Source organism: Pteropus medius, unplaced genomic scaffold (assembly GCF_902729225.1).
Source record: "Pteropus medius unplaced genomic scaffold, Ma_sr-lr_union100, whole genome shotgun sequence".
In the NCBI taxonomy this organism is placed as follows: Eukaryota; Metazoa; Chordata; class Mammalia; order Chiroptera; family Pteropodidae; genus Pteropus; species Pteropus medius.
The window spans coordinates 7,938,781-7,959,760 of NW_024340849.1; the positions used below are offsets into that span (position 1 = coordinate 7,938,781).

At 36.8% G+C, this 20,980-nt stretch overlaps 2 pseudogenes; one reads left to right on the plus strand and one right to left on the minus strand.

Moving 5' to 3' along the window:
• Positions 1–1,261: 1,261 nt before the first annotated feature.
• Positions 1,262–1,380, minus strand: LOC120590080 (uncharacterized; annotated as a pseudogene).
• Positions 1,381–18,548: 17,168 nt separating this feature from the next.
• Positions 18,549–18,664, plus strand: LOC120590775 (uncharacterized; annotated as a pseudogene).
• The last annotated feature ends 2,316 nt before the right edge of the window (positions 18,665–20,980 follow it).

Here is a 20,980-nt window from a genome sequence, read left to right on the forward strand (position 1 = left end):
TCACAAGAACACATCACAAAGGACAAAATATAGATGATAAAACATTGGCGCATGAAGAGATTATGCTCTGATAGACTGGGAAGCAATCTAAAAGGTATTTGCTTTTTGTGTCTTCTCATCACTCATGAGTTCAGAGTGGGATGACTGGGGCTGAGGTTCATTTATTTACCTATCAGAAATGAAACCTGACTTTCATCAAACGATGCTCTCTGCACTCACCTGGGAAGCTTTCGTATCTTTGCATCTGATGACAACATAATGGCATGTTCTGTATCAATGATCTCCTATTTGTCAGAATTATCATATCGCTCACATTTCAAAGAACTTTATGTAAATATAGCTGTACTCGGGCTTCAGAAGGTACAACTTAAGTAGAGGGTCCTGGGGCAGTGGCCACAATAGATCCAGGTGAAGTCACAAGACATCTCTTAGAGTTACCTCCATTGTAAAAAAATAATATGATTATGAAATCATATACTAAATGTGTTCACTTGTTCATGCATGTTTTCATGTATTTATTGAATCCCTTTGATGGTCAAGGCAAAGTTATTGACAGATGGACATTTGGCAGGGTCAGGAGCAAGAGTGAAGTAGGTATATTTAAGACATGGTCACCTGAAACTCCTACCAGATTGCTGAGGTCGCAAAGAATTGTTCATGTATGTCAGGCTGCCTTTAATGAAGAAATAAATTGACCTTTACTACTGAAATTCTGACATACAATCCACACAGTTCTCCAGGGGGAATGAGCCCCTGCATTAAAAAACGGCTCGTTAATGTCCTCTGTTGCTTTTTCTCTTCCCTGGTGTCACTGTTCCTGTGCCCTCATTGCAGCTTTCTGGGACCAACTTTTCAATAAATTACCTGCTTTCTTTCTCAGAGTCTGCCTCCCAGGATCCCCAGACTAAGACAAACACAGTAGCATTCTATCAAGATTGCATCTCAATGTGTTAATTCTTTCCCTGTCAAGTGACATTTATGTTGTTTCCTCTGTTTTATTGCTATGAACAGGGATGCTAGGAGCATTCTTCTATGTGTTTTTTGAAGTACGGCATATGCATATGAATTAAGTTTTGAGGAATATACATTCGACTATTAGTAGTGGTTGTTTCTCTTAGAGTTAGACAGCATTAAACTCTATGATAACATTTCTTATTCTTGTTTGTTTGTTTGTTTATTTTTTAGGCGTGGCAACCTTTGGTTGACCTCACAGATTGCAAAGATCTTGTCAGCTTACAATCCCTTATTTCTTTATTTTTTATGCCTACAGAATCTGGTCTTCTTAGGTGGTCTCCCATCCAAGTACTAACCAGGCCCCATCCTGCTTAGCTTCTGAGATCAGATGGGATCGGGCTTGTTCAGGGTAGCATGGCCGTAGACGTTTTCCACTTTTATACCTTACTTCATGCTATTTTCCAAGTGTTCATCACCAACCCTGTTGATGAGACAAGGCTGAGTTCAATGATTGCCACAAGAAAGGATTGCCTCAGAGTAGAGAAGGAAAGTCAGAATTTATTGAGATTTGGATGTTTGGTTTAAAGTGCATCTATCAGTGAAAGAACCTGATTAGGACTGAGTAAGAATCATGATACAACAGCCAGGATTTGTGAAAAAATAAAGGTTGGACTTTGGCCAGCAGTTCAAACAATTTTAGGGCACAAAGTATCTGTTGATGTTTTTCACTGAAGAGTTGTTGGTTTCCTGGAAGTTCCAGTAACAAAAAATCAAGCTGGTTCCTGGAAGAGTGAATAAATGCTAATAAAGACAGAAATAATAAAGTCACATAGCAAAGTCTTGTTGAAGAAAAATGTAGGGTTTGGTTTAGGGTGCCAGCGTTCAGGCCCAGTGTGAGGGTATGTGGTTCTGGTTCTGTTCTACTTGCCAAAATACCTCAGGAAATTTTGTTCAGATATAAATTCTCTATTATTGGATGTTTATCAAGTAATAAGTCATGGGAACTCTGTACATGTGGCTAGTAGAAGTTTAAAATTATGTAGAAGTTAAGGAGCTTTTGGAAGTGACGAACATTTTGTTTCTTCATTTCCTAGCCAACAGGAGAATTAATGATTATATTTACTTGACGTCAAGTATTAGCAAGTTTCTCCACATGATTTTGCTGTTGAAAATCAGTAATATCTTCTATGTGAAAGTCTTAGCACAAATTTATTTTAATAAACACTACTTAAGCAGGGAAAAAAAACTTTTTTATTTTTTTTTTTTTGGGCAAGTGCTCCTTGAACACCAATTAAATAAAGAATTCACTTGTATTTACAATCACAGTAAAAGTATTGTGTTTCTGCATTTTTTTTTTAAAGAGTTCACATTCCAAAGCAAGGTTTTACCTTTATAGGGCATAGAATCCCATTCATATATTTCCCTTTGGATGTGAGGATAATATCTGTTAAGGTTCTTGATTCCGAATTTCTTCTTTTTTTGTAAGCCGGATGGGGGAAAGGAAAAATTAAGCAGACGTAACCAGCGCCCGCTCTTTTCTCCCATCTGTTAGCAGGAAGTGTTTCTGCAGCTATGCAGAATAGGGAGTGAGAATGTGGTCCTTTCATTAGCACTTGACCTCCTCGGTTTTAAAGAAACCTAGAAGCTTCTTTCTTCATGATGCTTAAGAAAGCTGCTCTGCTATCGGGGTGGCCTTCGGCCTTAGGCAAAACGTCAAAGCTGGGAAAGGTGGCCTTGAGTGATCTGCCTTCTCTCAAGTGATCTGCTTAACAACTTCACTTACCTCAGGGGCTAACACTTTTGTGCCTTTTCAAAACTGTAATTCCCGGATAACAGAAGCTCTTTCCAAGAAAGGATTTGATTTCAGTCATTTACAGTGAAAATAAATATAAATCAATGAGCTACCTCTCCGAAGTACCTGTATTTTTAGCTTCCGGTGGTATTGTGAAATAAAATACTATCAGCCCTCATTAAAGGAATCTCGAGCATCAGCTTTGCAGATGAGGGGAGATTTTGCAAAAAGAAGTTGCCTTTCATATATGAAATCAGGCCACCTGGATTGGATTTCACTACTGTCCTTGTGTTCTCAGCATAGCCTTTGGTGTGTAAATCTAGAAATAGTAGCCTTTGAGTTTTACCTTAGTTACCAGACACATAGAAATTAATTCCATCTTTAAATAGATGATTACTGCCGATTAAGTCTGTGAATTACATATTATAGAACATGGAATTCTGGGACAGCCTGGGGAGCATGTGGAGGGGCCATTTAACTGTACAATATGCAGGTAGAATATTGCCAATGATGATGATGATGATGATGATGATGATAGTTATAATTCAGTGGAGAAAAAAGGAGGTTTTGGTATATTAAGGTGATTAACAGCATACATAAAAATGTATGTGCTGCTACATAAAAATCTAAGAGCTGAACCACTGCAAATCAAGGCTGATTCCTATTATGCAGTCAATTACTTAGATCGCTTTGGAATAGGGAGCCCATCCAACATATTTTGGCCACTAAAGGAAGTACAGAGAGGAAAGAGTTATTTTAATTAATAATAGCATTTAGTAGATTATGGTTTAAATTAATGTAAATGTTGAACAGAATAACCCAGAGCAATGTGCTGCTTTGTTTTTTTCTGCTGTCAGATTAAATTTCTTTTGTGGACATCCCAAATTGGTTTCTGTTTCCCATATCGGTAGTTGGAGAACAGCATATTTTCATTTTTTTGACCTACCGAACACATGACAGAAGTTATAACCTGACAAACAAAGCATGCACATTTTGATAAACAACACATTTCAGTAAAGGAAAAGGATGAGTAGAGATAACAAGTTGGCAGAATTTTTAAGCAAATACTCTACTTGGCAAACAAAAATGTTTCTTATAAGAGAGTTTGATTTTAGCATCTAGTTTGTGTGCCTGTCTAATGCTTTCTATGTTCATCCCATTTAGTTCTTTCACTCTATGACTCATTAGATCTATTTGTTATGGAGTCATCTTCATTTAGATCTGTTGAAGGTACCATGTCAAGAAACTGAAACTTAGATAATTTTCATGTCCCTGTAATTGGCCCCCTTGACCAGAAAGCTAGTATATATCCAGTCAGCCAATCCACAAACCCCAAGCCAACTCTGAGCTCTATACTTACTTTCTTGTTCCTTATTCATTTTCTTTATTCTCTTCCTTATTCTTTATTCTTTATCCTATAGAAGCTTCTTGCCTTCTGCTCTATTTTGAAGATCTCCAGACCCTTGAAAACAGAGATTGTGGGTTACTTCCTGAGGTGTTAAATTTAAGTTTGTTTGAATTAACTAAATTTCTTTAATCATTTTTTATAAAGAAGAATAATCATAATTATTCTTCTTTAATCATTTTTAACAGGTCAAAACCTTTTAGCCACATTTTGACTTATTTTTAAGTGTTATATGTATGAGTATGAGTAGTTACATATTGATATCAATATGTATTGCATATATACATAACACACACACAAAGCAAAATAATTCAAAAGTAAAAGATGTAAGAAGACATATTGTTTGTCTGAAAATAGGTAATTCCGTCAATTTTTCTTTTTCTTTGACCAATATATGTATGACTTAATTTTGGCTCTAGACAACTTCAGAAAGAGCTATTTTAAATTTTACTGTTAACAATCTATGTGAAGAATATAGTTTACAGAAAACCTCATGAGAATTGTATTATATATTATAGGGGAAAAGAAAAAAATAGTATATTACAAGATGATATCATCATAAATACCTTCTTGTATTTATAATCATGTTAAAATGATACTAGATACTTTCGAGTGTCAGCCTTTTCATGAAGTTTGTCTAAAAAGGTCTCTCCCTCTTCCAAACATCATCTTTCTTAGTGTCATTATTATTTGCATTGACAAATTAAACATTCATACTTATCCTGTAATTGTTCTATAACTGTAATTTTTTCTCTTTAATAAAGACTATAAAATCTTCATAGCCAGCAACTTGTCTATACTTGAAAAGCTTTAATTGAAGTACTTATGTGGAACACATACTGAATTCTTAATAAATATCTGTTAATACTGATATGCTAAATGATGAAAAAAGAGGAATAGAAGAGGAAAAAGAGAAGGAAGGAAGGAAGGAAGGAAGGAAGGAAGAGAAGAGTTAAAGAAAAGGAAGGAAAGAGAGAAAGAGAGAGAGAGAGGAAAAAAAAAATTATTTAATTTAAAATAAAGCCAGAGGAGGGAGCTGGGAACAAAATGGGTAATGTGGGGTCAAGGTATAAATTTTCAGTTATAAAAGAAATAAGTCATGGGGATGTAATGTACCGCAGTGACTATAATTAATAACACTGTATTACATATTTGAAAGTTGCTAAGACTAAATCTTAAACGTTCTCATCACAAGAAAAATATTTTTGTAACTATTTATGGTGGTCAGGATCAATCACCCCAGCTTCTTTTCTTGTTGACATAGAGGGATGAGGAGCCCAGCGTTGCAGGATGGTGGCCTCAGTGTCCTGTCCAATGGGATTATTGTCGTATTTCCTGGTGGAATCATCCCTCTCGCTGGCCTAAGACCTTAGGCTCACACACAGCCCAGCCATTTCATTCTCTCTTACATACCATGATTTGTCTTTTCCCCATAACGCGAAATCTCACAATACAATATATAGTTTGCTTATTTATCTTAAATTCTTACTAAAATCTACAAGGCTGGGAATCGTATTTTCTGTTTTATTTCCAGTGTCCTGGGTAGTTCTTTCCTGCACATAGCAAGCACTTAAGATATTTTGAATGAATAAATTAGTCAAAAATCAAATACATTTATAATTCTACTCTTGCCATTCTGATTCAATCCATCATCATCTCTCGCGTGGATTATTGCAATCACCTCTTCACCAGACTCCCTGTCTCTGGTTTTACCAAGTTAACTGAATTCCCTGCTTATATCTTAATGGCCATAATGGCCATGCCCTCACTGCATTCTTGCTCCCTGGATTAGAAGCTCCATAAGGCCAGAGATTTTGGATATTACTTTTCACCACTGATACATTCCCCACTTTCTAAAACCTTGCTAGATGCATGAGAATAACTCAGTAAATTTTTGTTGAATTAAAAAATGTGAAAATGTTCTTCTTCCCCTAAATAAACTTCAAAATTTTCTGGCTTTGTCGCCAAAAAACAATTCTGAATTGGAGCAAGGCTTAGAGGAATGAGAGTACAACGTATCAGAGAGAACACGTGGTCGGAGTACAACGTATCAGTCAGAACACAGGGTCGGGAAGCAAAAAGTTTTAACAGAAAGAATTAGAGGCTGACAAGACTATTGAGAAAGTTGAGGGAAGAGAGGTCAGAGAAGTTGTCACCAGTGATATCAGCCTGCCACTCCAAAGCAAGACGTTTTAAAAATCTCACCTGGCAATTGCTGAAAATCCAAGGTCCTCTCACCATTAAGCCCATGTCGATCACAGCAACCTCTGGAAAACTACCTTCTGTTTCAATCTCCATCATTAACATGAGCGATGCTCAAGAAACACTCCCAGTAGCTATCGTGGACCTCATAGCTGCTCGTGCACACTTAAAGTTGTGTCTGGAGAATAATGACCTCCTTTTCTCTTTTGTCCCCAAATCTTTCGTAATTGCCTGTTGTTGGCAGATTCTAACCTGTCGTGTACACAAAGAAGGGGGATCCTGGAGGACTTGACTTCTCTGCAATGCAGAGTGAAATCTCAGAAGTGGGTGGCAGTGATGCCGATTTGAAAAACAAATAACCAAGCACACATACTTACCCAGGAAGTTAGGTGTCTCGGAAAAGAGATACTGTTTTCCTCACTCATTTATTTTCCTTCGTAGAACATTGTTGTTCTTATTCTTTGTTTGGCTTTGTTTTATGATTGTCTTTCTACCTTATTCTGTGAATAAATCTTGGATGAATCTAACTTAGATTTATCACCCACCAGGCATCTAACTCAATTATCTGGTCTCAGCTGTTGTGTTAGGTTGTATAGTACTTCTGTAACGTGACACATCATCAAAGGAAGTGTTTGATTTATCTAAAGTACTAACTAGGCTGTGTATTGTAAGCTGCACTAAGCTTATTCTTCTCTTAAAATTTCCTATCATATCACAAGAAAAACTATAAGGCTTTTTTTTTAATGACAGTACATATATTATCTTACACAAAGACTAGGTACTCTTGCTAACATGTTCATAAATATGTTAAATTTATTAGAAAAAAATGTTAATTATAAAGAAAAAAACAAAAAAGAAGCTTACTTCTGACTTTCCTTTAATTTAGGTTAAACAAATACCTACTGATGTACTTTTTTACTTTCTTCGTTCTGAACACAAAATTTACTTCATTTCAGCTTTTTACTTTTCCCTACTACTGCCTACATATTATTTAATAGATGATGAAGAGGTTATTAAATAAATGTTAACAGGCAATTAGTAATGTCTTTTAGTAGCGTGTTGTCCTCAGTAATTCATACCCATATTTTACAGTTGCCAAGAACTATTATCATGAGATCAAAATCCTTATAATCCCCAATGTTTACAATAATCCAATTAGCCACAAAATACATTACACCTTTTATTAAAGAAGAACATTTATCCCCATGGATGTGTGCCTTTGCAGTGTCTTTTAGTTGCCTGCCTGAAAAATAAAAAGTACCTCTGATTAGAAACTTCTCCAGTGGTATTGACCAATTAAGCATATATTTCCAGATTGAGACAGAAGTATCACTGAGTCTTGGCTCTGTCCCCATTTTTAGGCAACGCTTCTAAGTGCCACTGGAAAAGACCACTGTATACATTTTTGCTGTCCAGTTGTCAGTAAAAATGGTTCTATCCTGTGATGACTACAACAAGCTACTTATTTACCTTTCAGCCTTACGTAGATGACACTTGAGGACCGAGCCATGTGCCTCATCTATAGCGACAAACGAAGTGTTCTTTCTCCTAATCTTTATATGCATCGATATATAAAACTCAACATTCCAATTGTATTTTCACTGTTTTTTTTTTACATTAAATGGAAATGCCTGTGAATTAATACAATTCTGCTAAGTACTTCATCCACATGAATCAATAACTAAACCAATTACCACTTTGCTTCTCCTTGGGTTAAAGCAACCATACAGCATATGCATGATTTGTTATTCTATGATGTTTCAGCCTTTCTACTCTGTTTGGACTATTTCTAGGCACTTCTAATTTTAATTGTAGTTAATATTATCTGCTTTCTCTTATTTATGCAGGCAATTAAAGTATACTCACATTTTGGCTGTGTGAATCACTGTATGACTCTGTGTGTACCAGTGTGATTGGATATGTGTTCTCAAATCCAAGTGCACTTACATACACAACACAAAAACACCCCCACGTACACAGTGGTGAAATATAACAAGCAAACAAACATCTTTGTTATAGCGAAGTCCTGGCGTGACATTTGTTTAAAACTTAATTTGATTTTGTCAAAATTCATGATTTCTCTCAGTGATTAATAAATAGTGCATGTTTGGTCTCAGATCAAAAAATGATTGATGTTTTAAGATAAAAAATAGTTGGGTACAGACCTTCTGCATGTCGTTGGCTGTGACTCTGACGTGAAACTATAGTACTGTAACGGGGAGGAAAATATGTCTCTTGGATTAAAGACTCACTGTTTCAATACAGGGCACTGAGCATTAGGAAGTGGAGACAAACTGTCCCCATCAAATAGGTTCTGATAATAAACTTTCATGCATGGGAGGTGAAAGTGTTCTGTAACCTTAATTCATGTCATTGTTTTAAGAGCTTATGTTCACACAATTCATGGAAAATAACTAAGGGTATAAATATCATACAAACTGCATACATTTAACTACTGCAATAGATGCTTGCCTTCCTGACAGTGTGGTAACGATATTAGATAAAGGTGTGATGCTTTGGAACTAACTCAAGTGACCTTTCCAGGTGTATAAATTCCAAGCTCGCCTACTGTAATTATATTTGATGGGTGAACAGATATTACACATACAGGAATTGAATGCAAGTATAGTCAATGCAGATTTTATACAAAAATATTCTAGTCACCACGGCATATAATTTGTAGAAACAACAATTAAGCTTCCAGAATAAGACCTTGTAAAGACGGACACATTGTTAGAAAAAGGAGGACAAGAAAAGACACGAAAAGAGAATCACACTTGTCAATTTGTTGGAATCATTATGGGTAGCACAATACATATCAAACAGAAAGTATTCAGCAAAGGCATGTCTGTGATGACCATATATCATTACAACACATTACAGCTTCAGCATTAACTTTATTTTTTGTTGAGGGGAGATTTATTCTTTTTTCTAGGTAGAGCTTTGGCTAAGGAGGGATTAGTTTTTGTTTTTTGTTTGTTTGTTTGTTTGTTTAATTATGTTAGTAGATATACCAATGTTCCCCCCTCACTAATGAGCATCACTTCGATTTCTGAATTTTCTAAGGGGTAAGAAATTAAAGGTGTTTGCTCAGCGCATTACCCGTATAAAAAGACAGCACTGTATCACTTGGCTTTAAAACAATCCTAGTTGGCACCGATTACTAGCTCCGTTAAACAGGGGAAAACAAGCAAAAACATAAAATCCCAAGGCTTGTTTCATGTCCTCAGACAAGATTTGTGGGACCAAGAATGCCCAACTAAACTGAAATATTGTTCTAGTTAGTAAGCACCAAGGAAAATAACTATGGATGACGGTAATTGTAGCTAAGGTCATTTATCGGTTCGTGGACAGCGCCGTGAGAGTGAAGCCTGCTGCAAACTATACCTTCCAACACAGTTGCGAGACAGGGGAGAATACCCATATTTTCCCCTGGACCTGGAGGATTAACAGTGAAGTTGTCCAGTTGACACCGTGTGTCTGTGATGCTGAGGAGCCTGCACGCTGTTAAAAGATACACTGAAGCACGTCGAAATTTCTGAGAGTTTATTTGAGCATCTATCATCGTGAAAAGGGCAGCATCTAACAGGAGGAAGTGGTTAGGAGTGCTCCTCTGACAAGAGCCAGGGGAAAGACTCACATGAAGAAAGTCTGGAAACGAAGAAAGATTATTGAGTGGCTGCAGTTGGCTGTTAGGGATGGGTCACCCTTAGCGTTTCGATTTCCTAACCCTGAGGTATTTGGAGGCTTAGATTTGGGTTCACTTACAGAAGTCCAGACAGCGTTAGAGCCACTTCATTCTGCAGGCCTCCTCGTTTCGTGTATGTAATAGCTGTCCAGCAGAACCGTATTCTGTAAATACTGGACGAACTGGAAGAAATAGTAATGCTGAAACAGAAAACTTAGGTTTGCAAACACATTTTATGGCACGTGAGGGTATCCTACTGGTTAGACTCTCCAGGCTCCTAGACATTTTGAAACTCAGCAAACGGAATATGCTTTTGTTATAGACGTCTTAAGATATCTGAAAAACAAGCAAGCAGATACTGCCACATTTTTGCGATATCACTATTGTGAATGTATGTTGTTTCATGAACACACAGACATGACTATTTCAAATGTGGGAGAAATAAGACAGACATTTAAAAAAAATTACCATGGTTTAGGACTTAAAGAAAATTACAATTTATCTTTTTAAAAAATATATTTTTTAAAAATATATAAGCTTTTTATTTTATTTTTTAAAGAAACGACCAAGCCTTTCATCCAATGTAATGCAGAGGAATGTCCTTCTACTCTAAACAGGGAGGTAGGTGTCCTTGAAAGGGCTTCATTGGTCATTGCCCTCCCTGTGAGCACTTGGCATCCATACATCATTACAGGCGTTATTTCTACTTGCACATGGTAATAAGGAAATAATTTGTGTCTGTAAAAACAGACTACCTCACACATAGCTATATAATTACAATATATATTATTACAATTCTTTAAATAGTGCTCTTCTTTAAAGATTCCTTTAAAAAAAGTCAGATTAGATGAAATAACTACTGAAATCACTCAATATTGTTCTAGAAAACATAGCAAAATGTAAAATAAATATTTTAAATTGTGGATTAGAATCAAGTATGCACTTCACGGTATACTTTTCTTTATGCAGTTGAATATTATACATTTAATTTGATATCTCAGGAAAAATCAGAATAACTGGCTTTCATGCTCCTCATATTTTTATTCTACTAACCTGCCTTTTGCTTTTGCTAGGAAAAATAAAAACCAGCGGTAGACTATAGATCCACAAAGATTGGCAAGGTGATCTCTTTTTGCGTAGCAAGTGATAAATAAAAGATGGCGTCTAATACAAAAATAAGCAAAAGATGAATACTCATTATATACCCTGCTGATTGAACAGGTTCTTGAATCAGTCTACATTACAGCCTGGTTATTCATAAGGTGAAATATAACTTCAAAAGTTATTCTAGTACAACATTTTTTTGACATCCCCAACCTGAAGCTACTGAAAAATGAATAATTTCAACCAGGAATACGACGCTGGTAGAATAACATAACCCAGAGGCTGACAAGGAGAGTGAACAAATGTGTTGGACCAGCCAGTTTCCTCTCAGCTCCATCTCCATGGCATCAGAAAGAGGACTAGCCATTAGCTCTCAGGATGAGAGCCTGGGATTGTAGATAATCTTATTATTTCAGACTTGATCTCTCAAACGCTTCGGTCTCTTAGGAGTAGCATGTATCAAGTTGCAAATCTGTGTGTGTGTGTGTGTGTGTGTGTGTGTGTGTGTGTGTGTGTGTGTGTTTGAAAATATATACTGACATTACCTAAAGTTATTTTATTTCTCATATGCTTTGTATTTTAATACATATGTTGCTTAGTATATTAATCTCATCAGTTCATATTACTTCTGTATTATTAAAATGGCCCACATAAATTCACATCAAATCTAATTGGAATGATTTTCTAGTTCTTAGTTGACTAGTCTCCTGGTAGAAGTGACCCCTTAGATATTATACACTCAGCACAGGATCTTACCAGGATCTTACTGTTTTCTTTAAACTTCCAAATCATTTGGTATAATATATGCTTTAAAGGGTGAGTTATTCAGTGAGACTACTTTTTGGCTGATAGAAAAGTTGGAAATAGAGAAGAGAGAGATGCACAAGTAGAGAGAGCCAAGTACATATGGACAAATGGAATAATAAAGATATTAAAAATATCTCACAGAGTCTGGTACTGTTGGGGTCTATTGGAGTTTGGCGTTGCCCCAATGGTAGGCGAGGGTGAAGAATGATGATGATGCAGTAGTGTAGTTGGCATTTTTCCTCGGTTCTTCCTCGTTGACACAGTGAAGAATGACAGGTCAGTGAGATTTAGAAAAGATTTATTAAGAGTATATTTTAGAAAGACAAAGCACGCCCCAAGGAGGCACACAGTCCCACTGAAGCGCTGTAACAGAACGCTGTAACCACAATGACCAACACAAAGGGGTCATAAAAAGGCCACAAAAAAAGGCCACACAAAAGGACCCAGAAGTGGGAATGTCTGCCTTATATTTGGGCTGAGATGGGTGATTCCAAAGGCATTCCTAGGTAATTGGCAAGTGAGGTCATTTTGATTGACACTTGGCTTCTCTATACCTCTTTGCCTAGTGCGCATGTGAATACCCAGGATTCTACTACCACTGGGGTGCTCTTTGGATGGTCTCTAAGCTGGGCCCCTATTCCTTTGTTCCCCCAGTTGCTCATGCCTGACTAGCTACCTAACAAATCTGTGGGCCCAAACTCGATTATCCTAGGGAAGATCAGGGAACTATAGGATGAATAGAAAGAAAAGAAGTAGAGAAGGAGGGAAAGGAGGAGGGAGGGGATGAGGTGACACAAACACTGCCCAACTGTTAACTCATAATTTTTTTTCCATCAGAATTTCATTTTTATTAAATTGTTTAATGAGCTTCACAAGTCTTCTGGTTCTTTCTACCTGAACTTACCGGTTGCTTATTCTACTTCCAAAGGAGCTCTCGGGCCACCAGAGTATGATTTAAAATTGGGCAGGAAAAGACCTTTCAGCTCCTGCTTCAGTCTTCCCTGTTTTTGCCAGGCCCTTCGTGCGTGGGGAGTGTGCTATCAGAGGGGTCACCTCTCACTAGGAACATGACATGCAAGGCATGGACCCCGGATCCCAAAACAAAGTTGGAGAAACGTTTAGCCAAGGCAGTCTGAGACAAAGAGGTAGAAGCAGCAGAAATCACAGTCTGGTAGGAATGCAAAATGGCAGATCAGAAAAGCATCGCCAAGTCTGCAGGAAGCTGAACTTCCTTGTATTGCAGTGCAACGAAATGGCATCCTCCCTCGGCATCTTGTAGTAGCCACCAAACAGAAATGCCTCCATTTTTGCCCTCCATGCAATCAGAGTAATCTTTTTTTTTTTGCATTTCAAAATGCAAATTTGAATATGCCTTTCCTATTAAAACCAAACTTATGAAATACATTCTCATTGTTCTTAGGATATAGACCGAATTCTTAATGGTATATAGGAGAATTTGTGTGTGTATTATTAGTATTATTTCTGCTACTTTTAACTTTGATGTCTCCTAAAAACAAATCTTTCTTCGGCACTAGCAATGCTCCTTCTTGCAATAGGAACTTTGCATATACTAGTCCAGCTGCTTAGAAAGCTCTTCCTTACATTCTTTATCTGATCAACACCTGTAGTAGTTACATGGTTTTGTCTGCTTAGTGTTTGTGATGGTTAATTTTGTGGGTGAGATTGATTAGGCTAAGGAATGCCCATAGAGCTAGAAAAACATTCTTTCTGTCCCCGAGAATGTTTTTGGAGGAGATTTGCATTTGAATTGGTAGATGGTCTTAATTACTATAGCTTTATAATAAGTCTTGTATTCTGGTAGTTTGAAGCTTTCAACTCTGTTCTTCTTTCCAAAAATTGTGTTGCTTATTCTAGCTCATTTGCTTTTCAATAAAAAATCATAGAATCAGGTTTTCAATATCTTTTTAAAATGGAAGGTTGATTTGGATTTTGTTAAATTTGTAAATCGATTTGGAGAATGTACATTTAACAATATTGATCATCTAATCCGTGAACAAAGTTCTCTCTCCCTGTATTTATATCCTATTTGATTTTGCTCACTGATGTTTTATAGTGTTCAGAATGCAAACTTTACAGATATTTTGTTAGATTTATACAAGAATATTTTGCATTTTGGTGCTGTTGTAAAGGGTACTTTTAAAATTCAACATCTCATTGTTCTTTGTTAATATGCAGAAATATAACTGATATATTTTATTAACCTGTATCCTGAAACCTTGTTAAATTCATTTACCAGATCTGGAAGGCTTTCTGCAGGCTCTTTGATATTTTCTACATAGATAATTATGTCATCTCAAATGTAAACAGTTTTATTTATGTTTTTCCAATATGTACACCCCCCCATTGTAAAATTACAAACCACAATATTTTAAAATAAGAGAAAATCTAGGAGATTTTTAATATGGTAATTACTTTTGAAATATATCACCAAAGACATAATCTATGAAAGAAACAATTGACAAACTGGACATCATTAAAATTAAAAATTTCTGCTCTGCAAAAGACGATGTCTCTCTGTAAAGAGAATGGGAAAACTAGCCCCAGACTAGGGGAAAATCTTTGTAAAAGACATGTCTGATAAAGAACTATTATCCAAAATATAAAAAGAACTCTTAAAACTCAACAATAAAGAAACAAACAACCAATTAAAAATGGGTTGAATGACTCACTGAAAAAGATATACAGTTGGCAAATAAGCCAATGAAAAGATGCTCGACATCACAAGCCATTAGGAAATCACAAATTAAAACAACAGTGAGATACTTACACACCTATTAGAATGCCCCAAATTCACAACACTGACAACACCAAATGGTGGAGAGGATGTACAGCACTAGGGGGTCTCATTCATTGTTGATGGGAATGCAAAATGGTACAGACACTTCGCAAGACAGTTTGGCAGGTTCTTACAAAACTAAACATAATCTTGTGATATGATCCAGCAATTTTGCTCCTTGGTATTTACTCAAATAAGTTGAACATTTATGTACACACACACACACACACACACACACACACTACACAGCTGCATATAGAAGCTTTATTCATAATTTTTAAAACTCGGAAGCAACCAAAGATATCCTTCAGCAAATGAATAGAACGATTAACTGTGGTGCATCCAGACAATAAAATATTATTCAGGGCTGAAAAGACCTTAGCTATCACGCCACACAAAGATATATAGGAAACTTCCGTGTATATTATTAAATGAAAAAAGCCAATATGAAAAGCTTACAAACTGTGTGATTCTAAGTATATGACATTCTGGAAAAGGCAAATAATTATGGAGACAATACAAAGATTAGTGTTTGCAGGGCTGACAGGAGGGAGAGAGGAGCAGATAAATCACAGAGGACTTTGGGGACAGTGAAACTACTCTGTATGATACTGTAATGGTGGATACATGTCATTATACATTTGTCCAAACCCATAGAACGTACACCACCAAGAATAAACCCTGATGTTAGTTAACTATGGACTTTGGGTGACATCAGTGTGTCAGTGCAGGATTTGCAACTAACAAATGAACCACTCTGATCTGAGATATTACTAGTGAGGAAAACTGTAGGGGGGTGGCAGGAGGCATGTGAGAATTCTGTACATTGTGCTCAATTTTTTTTGTGTATCTAAAACTGCTCTAAAAAAATAAAGTCTATTCAAAGAAAGTGTTGATTCTGCTGCTGTTGGCTGGAATTTTCTGTAACTGTCAACGAGGCTTTGTCAGTGTTTCTGCCTTTCCTTAGCGTGGGAGCTAAATTTGCCATGTAAGTGTGGCATGTTTTGTGCCATAGAGTTCTTTGGCGCCGTCTGCAATGGAACGTGTCTCATCAGACGTATCTGAGATCCTAAGCTAATGAGTTTCCTGCTGCTCTTTGCTTGACTTCCCCCAGCTTTGTTGGCCAACTGCATGCACACTTGTCCCTCACGATAAGCTTAGGACTTCTGAGCAAAGAGGGGTGAGCAGGACTGTGCGTCTCTCCTGTCAAGGCAGACTGATCCTCCTCCACACTTGTCATTCTGAGAGAGGCTCTTTCTGGGCTACTGCCCTACCCACATCTTTCTCATGTGCATCCAGGAAAAAGTCTGTGGAGGAGAGTACGCAGGAGGACACAGACGGTCCTCTCCCTTGATGCTTTCAAATCACTTACTTTACATCAATTTTATTTTCTCGGTTCTTCTCATTTATGTCATCTATGTCCCTATTATACTTTTATTCAAATCTGTTTTCCTTTGGGTACCTTGAATTTAGTATTTATTTCTGGGAATATTTTTTTTTTCTTTATTTCCTGGATTTTGTCATTTACTATTGCAGATGTTACTTAGTTTATGCTGTATTTTCTGAGATCTTATATTTGTGGGTATTTTTTTTTTCTTTTTATCACCTCGGCAATTATCCGTGCAGTTATTTTTAATTAATACTAAAACTTCATATTACATTTTCTGTTTTGCTGCTAGATGTTTCCATTTTGCTTCAGGCCGCCATATAGTTTTCTGGGGGGGAGGGTTCTACTTTTGTTTTTATTGTTTTTCTTTTGATTTGTTTTATTCTAGTATATATTCTATATTATTTATATTTCTCAGATATTATACTGTTAGATTATATTACTAGCTATTATTTGAATGTTATTTTTCTTATTAAGTGTTAATGTTTTGGAATTCCTTAAATCAGTGATTAAAGAAAAGTTTAGTAGGAGGAAAGGGAAAGGTGGTGTTTTTTTTCCTTTCCCTTGGTTCAGTGGTTTATTGTTCTGTTGCTAGAGGGTAGAGAAGTTTCTTTATCACACGTTCACGTCTGTGTATGTGTGTGCGCGTGCGCATGCGCATGCGGTTTGTTTTGTGATATTCACATATATGTATCCATGTACATAGACATAAAATTCTATATTCTATTATAGACTTTTAGACCTTATATTGTTGAATTGAGCCTGAGCACCAGCCACTTTGGTTTTCTTCTGTCCTTCATGACCTGATACCGCTTTTAAGAGATACCCCCTCCCATAGTGCGCCCCATGCCTTCTCCAGAACTGGATAGTTCTGCCGCTTCCTATACACCGCATATTTCAAGATCCTGCCCTTTTCCCTCGCTTGCTCTGATTAGCCAATCGTCGGCGTAGTTCTGCATTTAGGTGAGCGCTCTCCTCGTTACCTGGTTCTTTCTACTGCCAGGATTCCCCTGCCTTCGCTTTGCATCACACCCAAATCCTAGCCGCGGTGGCTGGTCTACGGTCAGTGCTTCTGCTCTTGTTTCTACCTTTGCTGCCTTGATTGCATCATTTCCTCCTCGTTCTAGCTGTGACTGACATCAATTTTAGGTGACTTCTATTTGTTCTTATTATTTCTCTATATCGTCCTAAGAGAGGAATGGGGTGATTTTAGCGTAGGTAGTAGCCTTTAACGCAGAAGACCGGGAGCTCTCACTATGCCATCTATGACTTATTTGGGCTTTCAAAATTTTTTGTATGTTTATATGAATGATTTAAAGGTATTTATTTTAAATTAGGATTTCCCCCCCAAATTTGTAAATATCTGTGAACCTTCATGAATCTGTCTTTGCTACTGCGATTCGTTATAATATTTAAAATGTTGCAAGCAGAATTATTAAAAGGATAAGAGTTTGTTAAAATGCCTCCAAAAGCTGCTTACTTGTGGCACTTCTGATTCATTTCAGCACTCACTTGCTTTGGTTTAATTGAGACAGGACTTCTTCTAAAGAAAATATTGTCCCCAAAGGCCAGGCCCCATTCAGTCTAGACACAACCCCAGTGGCATTGGCATTAGCAGTGGAAAGCTCAAGGCAACTGTCATTTCATATCAAACACAGCAGCAAAATAAAAAGTGCCCCACAGCCCTCGAAGCATGCCTACGAAGGTGAGATCACTGCCACTCATCCCCTTAGGTGGCGTCTGTTTACCCCGTGCCTCACAGCTCTGAGGACGAGCTTTCACGGTAGCCTCTCATGGTGCACTGGAGAGATCACATTTCGCCAGGATAGAAAATGAGAGTAGACAATGCAGGTTATTATCGAAATAGCAAGCTAGGCTCATGATCGCTAGCCATAGAGGCGCAGTGATGAAGGTGCCCTACTAGTTGAAGGCGTGGGTAAGACAAAGCAAGGGAAAGTAAATGATTTCACACCACTTACTCCCACCTCGTTTTTCAAGAAAAAAAAACAATCTCCGCATTTCTTAACTCACAGAGAAAATTTCTGGCAGTCTGTGCAGACCGGTTAGTAACCTGAGTGCATGAGAGTAGATGCCACTGTGCTCTAGGACCATCCAGCCTTACTCAAGCGACCCAAGGTTTTTCTATGGATGCATCAAAAGAGTGCTTGCTTCCTTGCTTCTCTGAAGACTTGTTGGCAATCTGATGACTTCTGTCCAATGGCAGTAAGCTGGCAGTAATCAGTAAAAATGGTCCTGATTACTCTAGGCACTTTGTAGTTAATTTTGAATGGTGCGATTTTCTAAGGGAAAAAAAAATGGTCCCTGGACATGGTTCCATAGCGTAGCAGTTAGCATGTCTGCTTTACACACATAAGGTCCTGGGTTTGTGCCTCAGGGGAGCCATGGTCCATGGTCTATGGCCATGCCACCCTGAACAAGCCTGATATCTGATCTCAGAAGCTAATCAGGGTCGGGCCTGGTTAGTACTTGGATGGGAGACCACCTAGGAAAACCATGTGCTGTAGGTATAAATAATAATAATAATAATAATAATAATAATAATAGTAATAAAATGGTCTCAGACCACCTCCAGTGGGATAAGCTCATTTTAATAAAGGTATGTCTTCTCCCTTGCTATAGAACATGGCTGTGAGTGAAAGTGTTACATATCTTTGGGGCCTAACACACTACCTGAGATATAGGGTAGAGTTAACAAACATTTGTTTAAAAACAAACAAATGAATGAATGGATATCTCTTCAAAGATCTTTTATGGTCAATATTGTTTCTTGCCTTTTGTCAGAACTCCAATGTGCTTTAAAGACTTAAAACAGATTACTTTGTCCCAGCATGATTCATTTGCTCTGCTACTTCCTATCCACTTTAATTGAAGCTAAAAACTTCAAATTGGATTCCACTGTGTCCTTTACTAGCTTATTGTTTTCCTAGCCAATCCATACAACAATTGTTTGTGCATTCCAAAGTTATCCATTATGATCACTTGGCTAAACAAACACAGCTGGTGGTAATGAAGTATGTTTCTACATTTCTGGATAAACTTAGCTGTATTGCTATTCTACAGCTCACTCTCTAAGACAAGAGAAGCTACGTAACCATTCTACCCACCAACTCAGCATCACAAAAGATATGAATGTTAATTGAAATAAGAAGGACGATTCTACATTTATAAATACCTTTGCTTTAATTATTAGAAGCAACTATGTTAGATAAAAAGATAAATGTAACTGTCATTCCATTTTTCCTACACTTAATTTATTCTAGCTTTATATACACACACACACGCACACACACGCACACACACGCACACACACACATATATGTCTTTGTTATCAATTTAGAAAATGCAGTTTGAATATTTACAGGTAATTATCATATTGAAAAGCTTGGTATTCTGTTAATTGTCTGGATTTACTTTCCTGGTAATAAAATATTAATGTAATATAATAAGTTATTAAATGTAAAGGCTAATTTCATTTTCAATATCTAAGATTCTGATTCACTTTAATCCATTAACCATTTTCTAAAAAAATTCCATTGCACTTTGACTACCGAAAGATATCTGAAGACAAAAACACATCCTCAGTCTATGGTTATACCATCATGGCCTCGTCATTCCAGATTTCACATGCCAAAAGCCCAAGTTAGAATTTTAAAACTAGTTTTTGACAATTAAAAATTGCCAGCCAATAGATATAGCAGAAACAAGGAACAGGTGTCATGATTTTTACTCTTCGCTATAAATTAAATGCTATTTCATCCCATGGAGATCACAGTCTGAAGCTTCTAACTTTGTAAGCAATTAAGTTTGCATGCTTGGTTAATACTGGCACTCTGAACTCGATAATTTGCACGTACACAAAGCTTAGGCTCCCATTCACAGACAATATCTTTGCATAAATAAATCTGCAGTAACCTAAAGACAAGACCAATCTGATAGCCCCACAAAAACTCAGCCTTCAGTGTGTTTCCACTTCCTTGCCAATCTGCAGTTGTCACAACTGTTATCTACTAAATAAAAACACTAAGAAAGGCTCCTACCAAGGAAATTACTGAGGAGAACCCAAAAGATTCAGAAACAGAAAGAGGCTCATTTTGGAGGATTTCTGAGCTCTTTTTTTTCTTTTTTTCCTATCTTTAGATTATGTAAACCTGGGCAGCCAGATTTACATAATCTAAAGATAGGAAAAAAAGAGGTACAAGCTACTTGACATAGCTTTGGAAAAATCATTCTTTCCTAATATACACAGAAATTTGACTCACAAACAGCCAAGCTAGATTAAAAAACAAAAACAAAAACAAAAAAAACAGTTAACATCGATCCAGTACCTTTTAAAACTCTAATCAGTTAAATGTACTCAGTGTTCCTTCTACTTTTCATCTTTCAATGTTTTTAAATTCTATGTTACAAATTTTAACCTATATCATAGGTATGTTGCCCAGTTTGGTAGATATGAGAATTACGATGTCATACTAAAAATAAAAGGGTGCCTCTTTTAGTCATACGCATTGTGACAATTCGAATAATTCTTTAACGTTTGTACTGTAATCTCTTAATGTAAGTCCTCCACTAAATTTATAAGGACATAAACCATAAGAAATACAACTTGATATAAAAAGCATGAGTTGAAAAACAATTCCTGATATCTTCAATAAAGACATAGAAGGGGTAGCAAATGCATTTTGTAGCTACGTATGATAATGAAATTTCATAAAAACCAAACATGAAGGAGAAGCTATAGTTCCACGAAAACATTTTTACCAAAAACCAAAGTAATACAGGACGTGTTGTTGAACTTCTCTGCTATAGAATGTGATGAAGTCCAC